General features: G+C 38.2%; 1 pseudogene across 1 annotated transcript; it reads right to left on the bottom strand.

Moving 5' to 3' along the window:
• Positions 1 to 3,330: 3,330 nt before the first annotated feature.
• LOC9267385 (indole-2-monooxygenase-like) lies at positions 3,331 to 6,001 on the bottom strand (annotated as a pseudogene). Its single transcript, XR_001544641.3, has 3 exons — positions 5,450 to 6,001; positions 4,200 to 4,634; positions 3,331 to 4,113 (listed from the first exon to the last, which is right to left on the bottom strand). The product of XR_001544641.3 is annotated as an indole-2-monooxygenase-like (transcript).
• Positions 6,002 to 9,197: the final 3,196 nt, after the last annotated feature.

Here is a 9,197-nt window from a genome sequence, read left to right as displayed (position 1 = left end):
CGAATTAGTCCAGAATTATGGAATGAGTTTTCTCATTAGTCTATATTTAATACTTCTAATTAGTGTCTAAACATCTAATGTGACAGGGACTAAAAATTAGGCGTCCCATCCAATCAGTCAAATAGTAACATTATCAACTCATCTTTCTATGCTTAGTCCAAACAGTGACAGAATGAAGAGGAAAAAGATCAGATCAGTCCAAGTATATAGTTCCTTGGAAGTTGGACCACAAGTTGATGGTGGAAAACAACAATCTCTGATGGAAATCAATGGATTATGGATACTAGTCGCCAACCCGTGTATCACACGGGCTATTAATTGTTCATTATGTAAAGTTCTACACATGTGCTGAATGTCGAAACATGAATTCGGCAATAATAAAAGGGGGTAGCGCACGAGACCTAAAAGTGGATGGATACAAAGACACAGGATTTAGACAGGTTCAGGCCCTCTCAATGAGAGGTAATACCCTACTCCTGTTTGGGGAGTTGAATCCGCCGGGTGTATTATAGATCTGACGATCAGGTTGTCTCATGCCCCCTAGAGGGCCTCCTGCCCACCTTATATAGGATGGGGGGCAGGATTACAAGATAGAAACCTTAACCAATACGGTATCGGTTTCCTAAATATATTCTACAATATTATCAAATCAGGACTTTAGGCCGCTCCATAATATAAAAGGAAACGTAATACCCAAGTCATGATCTGTTACATATTCCATAGATAAAAGCTATCCCCTAAGACTAGTCGGATAACCATGCCGTGTGGGTATGGGGTACCCATAATCTCCACAATAATGTATATTGTTAAATTATCTTCTAATGAGTACATACAAATAATAAAATACAATGACAAACAATTAAAATAAGCACATACTTGTTTCAAGGACAAATCATTATTACCTAAATTGATTGTAGCCTTCATAGATAATTTTGGTCCCCCATTTTTAGTTTTGGTCCTCTTTTTCTACTCTTTTATTGAGTATATTTTTTCTAGATTATAGTCACAAAATTAAAAACATAAGCTGGTAAGTAAATGATAGGAAACAGTGAAGAATTCACAAATGCCTTATTTTCAGCTTCACATAGAGTTTTAGCAATTTCATATAGTCTCCTCCTATTATACAGGATGAGCTATCCAACCATTTCTTTCGTGTAGCTTTCAAGCACTCTGTCTTCCACAATAATATATATCGTCTGCCCTTCATGTGCTCTGTGCCTCTGTCTTAAACAATACTATATATCTTTTATGTGCAGAAAAACTCACATCAAGATACATGTTTCATCTCTGTATATCTTGGCCTCTTGGGAGTAAAAAAAAAAAATAAAGTCAATACTTATATGAAATGTCACTTATTTTGCCTATCCACAATTGTTCTGTGTTTTTTTCAATTTGTATTGCGTAAAATGCTAAGCAACAAAATGTGCAGAAGGGAAAGGAAAGGTAATATAAAGGAAATTAATTAATTGGTTTTGCTGGGAGGAAGTAATGCTTTGGGTCGACATCCTACTCCTACAAGATAATTTTGTGTTCTGTTATTTATACTTTTCAGGAAAACCAAAATACTTGAAAAAAAATCTGAAGGTTTGTGCTACTTTTGGTATGTTTCATTTCTGAGCTCTTGATCATCTGGGCTTGGTAATGTTTAAGAGGTTGAGTTTTCCTTTTGTCATGGTCAACTGGACGATATTATGCTAGAAACATTGATATATTTGTTATCATAAGATTGATCCTCGTGTTATTCATTGCCACAACATACCAACCTGAAATTTATTTGTAGTATAATGTAGGCTGCAAGAGAAGATCGAATTTGTCAGATGGCATAATGTGAGTCATGATTGATATCTTTTCTGATGTAGAACATGTGAAGGAACAAGCATGTCAATGCTCGAACTAGGGTTTCACAGTACATGATCATGTTTGATTTTAACAGTGTTATCCTGCTAGGCAGCAGGAGTGGTATATTTACAAGACTTTTACACAGATTTAGACAAAACATATTGCCAAGTTCGGAGGGAAGATGAAACTTTTTAATACATTGCTTGGTATTAGGCTTATTTCAGTGGTATAACTGCAATTTCGTCTATTCAAAAGGTGCCTAAATTTCAAGATAATGATAATAAGTACTCCCTTTGTCAAAAAAAAAAAGGTGCCCATACTTTTAACAAAATTGACATTCGCAAGTTTTGACTAATGACTAAACTAATATATAGGTTAAGTATCATTTATTCTATATTATTTTGTCTATATATGAAAGCACTTATGTGTGATGTGAATTTCACTTTTTTTCTAGAACAATATTACAAAAAAAAAGGTCAACTATAATTTTAAGGAAAAAGTGCAATACCCCTGTAAACTTTAGACATAAGTCCGTCTAGCACCCTGAACTTTAAAACTGGACACCCAACCCTTAAACTTTGCAAAACCGTTCATTTTACCCCATGTTAAAATTTTACAACATGTCATACATTTTGGACATATATATTAAAATTTTGACTTAAATCTTGCTTTTTGCTCCTTATTTGCTCTCACTTACAAACAAGTATCAACATAACAATAGGGTGATATCATTGTATAAGAATAAATTGATGACTTATAACTGATGATATGCAAATATGTTATATGAGTTATTCAAAACTATTCATTTATGCTTCCAAAATATGCAAACCCATCATCCAAAACCACCTTAGGAGATAATATGGATGGTATGGTAAAGTTCAAGGCGTTGGGTGACCGATTTTAAAGTTCAGGGTGCTAGACGAACTACCTCATAAAGTTTAGGGGGTTGTTTGGATATTTCCCTATATTAAAATCTCTACTTAAATATTTCTTTTTACCAGTTGTTAGCCCTTACTTAGAAACAAATATCAACGTAATAATAGTATGATATCACTGTATAAGTATTAAATTGATGACTTACTACTGATGATATGCAGATATGTTATATTGGTTATTTAAAATTGTTCGTTTAAATTTTTAAGATATGCAAAACCACCTTAGGGGGTAATATGAACTATTTTACAAAGTTCAGGGGGTGGTGGGGGGGGTTAGATGTCCGGTTTTAAAGTTCAGGGTGCTAGATGGACTTTTATCCAAATTAAGTTTATGTGTGTGTGTGGGGGGGGTATTTGGACTTTTTCCTAATTTTTAGACCGTGAAAAAATCTAATACGCGTTATATTTCGAGGCAAGTAGGGAACAACATTGGTAGTGATTTATGCCTGAATTCCATTGGCATTTTTATCGTTCGAAAGATTCAAATGATTTGTCTTTTTCCCACTACTTATAGCAAAGCAATTTTGTAGGCGTTTTTGTCGTTGGGAACATTCAATTTTGTCATGGTAATGTTTAAGAGGTTGAGTTTTCTTTTTATCATGGTCAACTGTACAAATAGAGTCACATAACTTGGATTTTACGTAATCCCAAATAAATACAACAGAAACTAATCCTATAATAATATAACAGCCGAATCCTGCATGCCATCCTTATAATCTACCGGTACAAGCAGTAGCTTTTCCTTTAGCTGCACTGACAACCCGAATGCTTCAGCCATATCAATGCCATCTTTATCTATGGCTGCTTCAGCTGAAACATCCCAGTCAAAATGGTACAGAAGGTTTGCTAGGATGATCTCCATGCTCGCAGAAGCAAAGTTTATTCCAGGACAGATCCGCCGCCCTGCGCCAAACGGTAAGAACTGGAAGTCTGTCCCTATGAAGTCTACGTTCGCCGCACTTCCATCATCAACAAACCTCTCAGGCAAAAACTCCTCTGCAGCTTCCCAAGATTCAGAGTTCCTTCCAATAGCCCATGCATTGACGATGACACGAGTCCCCGAGCGAACCGTGTAGCCGTCAATATTGCAGTCAGCCATCGCGAGATGTGGGAGGAGAAGAGGAGTTGGTGGATGCAACCGAAGCGTCTCCTTGATGACAGCCTTGAGGTAGGTCATGTCGGTAAGATCACGTTCAGTAATCAATTCGTGTCCCTGCTTGGGTATGGTTGTTCTTAGTTCGGCTTGCAACTTGGCCATGAGATGTGGCTTCTGCATAAGCTCGGCCATGGCAAATACTAAGACCACTGATGACGTCTCCGTGCCGGCTTGATACATGTCCTGTAAATTAATTTCGACAAATATATATCACATTTATGAGATGTGAATAAGTCCGAGACAAAAAATGAGAAAACTACTTTACTCACAACTAGAATTGCTTTAAGGTGTTCTCTGGTGATGCCCTGCTCTTGAAGGAGCAAAACATTTACGAAGTTCATCTCATCTTGATCATTGCCTTCATCATGCTCACATTGTTGTTTGCTCATACGCTCATCGATAATCTCGTCGAGCAATTCATCCCACAACTTCCTCGTGTTCCTGGCCTTGGCACACATCACCATTGAGACAGCTTTGAGCCTTGCCAAGCCTGGGTAGTAGTCCTTGAGGTTAAACCCTGCGAGGAGTACAGAATTTGCTTTGAACAGTTGACGGAACAGCTTGTTTCGACCTTCCCCTTGGAAGTTCTTCCCCGACACAAGGCGGCATATGAGGTCATTTGAGAAGGTGCTGAAGAGCTCAGTCATATCCACTGCCATACCCTTGGTGGATAACTCATGGACTTTGGCCATTACCTTATGCACCTGCCAACGAAATACAAATTAAAATATGATAAAAGTACTCCATCCATCTAATATTTAAAGTCGTTTGATTTTTTCCTTATTCAAACTTATTTTAGTCTCACCAAGTTTGTATGCAAAATTAGCAATATTTACAACACTAAATTAGTTTCATTAAATTTAATATTGAATATATTTTGATTACATGTTTATTTTTATTTAAAATGTTCTTATATTTTTCTATAAATTTGGTTAAACTTATATTTCTATAAACTTGGATCAACTTACAGAAGTTAGACTAGGAAGAAAAGTCAAACGACTTATAATATAAAATGGAGGGAGTACTTTAAAAGAATTAATGTACACATTTGTATATATAAAGTCTTAGTTTTGCCTGCTTGGTTTGAGTTGCAGATTATAACCCTATATGATTTTAAATTTTTTTAATTAAATGTTAGGACTAATTAATAGATCGAAGATCACGTCAATATTACGGTCAAATCCATACATATAAAACCATGCCAAATTAATAGAAAAGGATTTTTTATTTTGGTCTCTCTTTTTTTTTGTGCTGTGATGCATTAACTGAAATAATCAAATATGTTTTTATTGGAAAAAAGGCTGATTAATCAATATGGCTAGAGAATTTGATGTACCCTCTTACCATATCTCAATATAAAATCAATCCTCTGCTTCTTCTTCATCTTTTTTTTTTTTGAGATAGTCATTCACTCGTCAATCTAGATATAATATTCAATCCTCACTTCATTTTAGATCTGTATATATGTTTATGTGTTTGTGAGAAGAGTATTACAATCATATGTATGCAGATCATGTACCTCCTCTTCTCGTGCTACACGGTACGACCGCACCTTCTTGTTGGTCAGCAGGTGCGTTGTGATGATCCTCCTCCGCCACTACTCGCCGTAAGGCGAAAGCCCGACATCAGACGGGCCGTAAAGGAGTATGTCGGCGATCAAGGAGTATGGCCGTGACGCGAAGACAAGGTCGTGCGTGCGCAAGACAGCCTCTGCGGCGCGCGGGGAGGAGACAATGAGGTTCGGGACTTGGCCGAGGTGGAGGAGCATGAGGTCGGGGCCGTACCGATGAGCGAGCTCACGAAGAGAGACGTGCAGGAGGCCACCGATGAGGTGCAGGTGCCCTATGATGGGCAGCCTCGGAGGTGAAGGTGGGGGAGGATGATGATTCTTCGTTTCCTTGCAGGTTGTTGGTGTTCTATGATTTGTTGCCAAGTAGTGCAGCACTAGGAGAAGGAAAGGGAACAAGGCTAGGACAGAGAAGGTCCAGGGAAACATTTCGTGTTGGAAGAGTTGGTACACTAGTCCAGCTGCTTGTTCCATGGCTACTTGCAGAGTTGCAGTGCAACAAATCTAGCTAACCAGCTCTTGCTGGTTTTTATAGCCTGCAGAGAAGAAGGCGACAAAACGATACGGTCATACCATCTTATCACTTGACAAAATGGAAATGTTTTTCGTGTTTTTTTTTCAAAGGCTGTGTTTTCATACCATCTTATCACAGCCAGAATATATGTTTTTTATTATTAGAAGTCGACATATCACCGTGGGAACACTAAATTAACCAACACGATCCATATCTCCTACCAAAATCATCATCATCAACGACTTGAGCAATTGTGTTTATCTCCAAACACAATCCATAATTGTGCATGAACTTATTAATTTCAGGATGGGTTTGTGAACCTACTTTGGGGAAATTGTAGTTGTCAATTTGCCACCAACTTTTTGAGTTATAACTTTTCAACACTACAAGGCATTGTCTGTAGATTTATATGAAAGTGCAAATGTGTTTCTCATTTTTTTAAGGGAAAGGGATTGGGATTCCTCCGCTTTACAGGCCAAAATGTGAGCGACTACATTAATTACTCCGTTTTTTTTGACAAATTGACCCTTTTCAAAAATTTATTTCACGGCCTATTTTTTGTTGAAGTTTTTTGCAGAGGTTAGTTTCGAAATAAGTTTTTGAAAAAGGTCAATTTGTCAAAAAAAAAAAGGGTTAATTACTTTCCCTAGGGCTATGAGCAAGTGTGCTTCTTTAAAGTACAGGCTTTTCTGGTTGGGACCTGATATGGTAGCGGATATAGAGGGTTAACAGTTAGTAATATGTATGTGTATATATAATACACACACCACTACGGAAGGATTCCATTTTTTTCCTCGTCCATACGTGGCCTATCTCCTCTGTGCGCCCCTCCTCCCTAACGCCCCTCTCCTTCCCCGCAGCCCTCTCTATCTCCTCCTTCAATTCATTGAAAAATCGACTCCTCATCCTTTATCATCATTTCTCCTTTCAATTTGGCTTTAGTTTGTCGGATTTAATCTCGTTTAATCAAACTATTTGCGGAATTGGGCTGCGACGATTTAGATGCGGATTCACTCCGATTTTGGGGAAACGGAAAGAGAAGATCAAGTGGATAAAAAGTTCTCAACCAATTTTAGAAGATCAAAAAAATTCGGCTGATTTGATGGGAGGATCGGCTCCGACATCATACAGGCACGGTACTATCATCCGGAGGTTGAAGATGCTATTGTAGCATGTGGGTATGGCTTTGCAGCGAGAGAAGGATTGTGCTAGCTAGGCCCGCGGTTCCACTTATGGGCTAGGTCGAAGAGAGACTGGCCGAGCGGAGGAAGGTACGAGACAACGGACTACGGCCAGGGCTGCTGAAAAATAAGGAATGAATGGGTTTTTTTTTGCCAAAACCAAGGAATGATTTTTATTAACTTTTTCAATTATAGTGTATAACTTTCTTGAAAAAAATAGTGTATAACGATACCAATGTTTTAATTTATTGCTTAGCTCATAATAGTTGTTGTTCCACAGGAAGAAAAGTTTTTACCCGTTGCAACGCATGAATATTTTTTTCTAGTATATAAAAAAAAACAGTAAAGATATATATGACGATGTAAAAGAAGCTAACTCAGTTGATTCAGGACAAGTACTTGAGCAGGAAAATATCTGTCAGATGAAAGGGATCGACCTTCTAGTTTGGAATATGCACATGATTTTTTTTTTCTATTTTACCGTCCATCTGTATATCTTAAATTACAAACTAAGAATGCCATCGAAGACAAAAAAAAAATGTGGTATCTATTCAAAGGAGTAACTCTCACCAAAGATAATTTTACAATTCGTAACTGAAACGTCTGTTCTACCACATGAAAGGGACCATTGAGAATTTTAGAATTAGTAACTGACATGTATGTGGTAGTACAATTCGTAACTGAAATGACTGTTCTACCACATCAAAGGGACCATTGATCATTCAACACATTTTATATTTTACCGCTGTAGCCTATTTTTCAATGACAAATTATTTCAGTCAATAATATCCAGCCGCCAAGTAATGCTAGCCTTGTGTTTACAGTGATGGCTAAACTTATGCAGGTAATTTTCATAGCCACGTACTTGCTCCGGTTTTGGGTACAACTACAGAGGTATGATGAGAACATCAAACTAATACACGCTGCATGTTGTCACCTTGAGGTAACGGTTACGTAGCTTTTCACCAATTTTGGATGGAGGTTCACAAATAGGGTTCAATAATGTGCGATCTTTGTCCAGTGTAGGTGGTCATTGGTTTGTGTTTTGTTTTCTGTTTCTTGGATGTGCTATTGTGGACTTGTTGGTGTGTGCTCATCGTTGAGAGGATTTTGTAATAATTGGTTATACCTCATTGAGTAAAGGCCGTAATTTTATTCCATTATCTAAAATGTGTTTAGAGTCATGGAGAAATCTCTATCTGTTTCTCTACTATTATAAAAAAATAAAGATGTTTTTGTCAATCCAATTAGTACGTCACCGCCGCCGATGTCTGGAGCACCGTCACCGCCGCCCGAGTGCACGGTCACATCTCCTTCCGACGACAGGATTTATCCGCATCGCTACCCCGACCATAGAGGCATCAGGGATTCAAGATTAGAGTATTCTTTGAAAGCCTCATTCCCTGACTGTCGACTCATCATATTTCCAACCCAAAAAAAAAATACAATTTTATCTTTCCACCTCACTCACCTTTGGCTGGTTCCCCTCACGGAGTACCGGTCTAGCCTGATGGAGTATCACTATTTTTACATGCATACATATTGTTTGTGTGGTCCCTTAATGATCATATGAGAAATGTCTTTCATGAATGAGAAAGAGAGCTTAGACATAATAAAATTAAGCTCGTGTCTCGTTAGTTCGCTCGGTCCGTGACTAACTCGGCTCGACTCGATCAGCTCATTAGGAATTACTAATGAGCCAAGCCAGGTATTTAGCTCGTTAGGCATAACAATTAACAAACCAGCTCGAGCTAGCTCACGAGCCAAACAAGCTGGAGCCCAACAGCAGGCAACCATGAAACCATGGCCTAGTAACAGCCTAATCGGCCACAAGGCCGATCACGACCCCAAGTCACGATGTGTCAAAACCCTAGAGAGGCAAAACAAGACTCAAATATACAATTTGGCACATAGCTACTCACTTGTGCCGCCTGCTGCTGCCTGCGTGTGCCACCACCCGTTGCTCCTCTCTTTCCATTATTCTTGTCATCCGCGTGCACTTCTT

This window comes from Oryza sativa, chromosome 1, assembly GCF_034140825.1.
Source record: "Oryza sativa Japonica Group chromosome 1, ASM3414082v1".
Classification (NCBI taxonomy): domain Eukaryota; kingdom Viridiplantae; phylum Streptophyta; class Magnoliopsida; order Poales; family Poaceae; genus Oryza; species Oryza sativa.
This window is presented reverse-complemented; position numbering and strand designations above follow the sequence as displayed.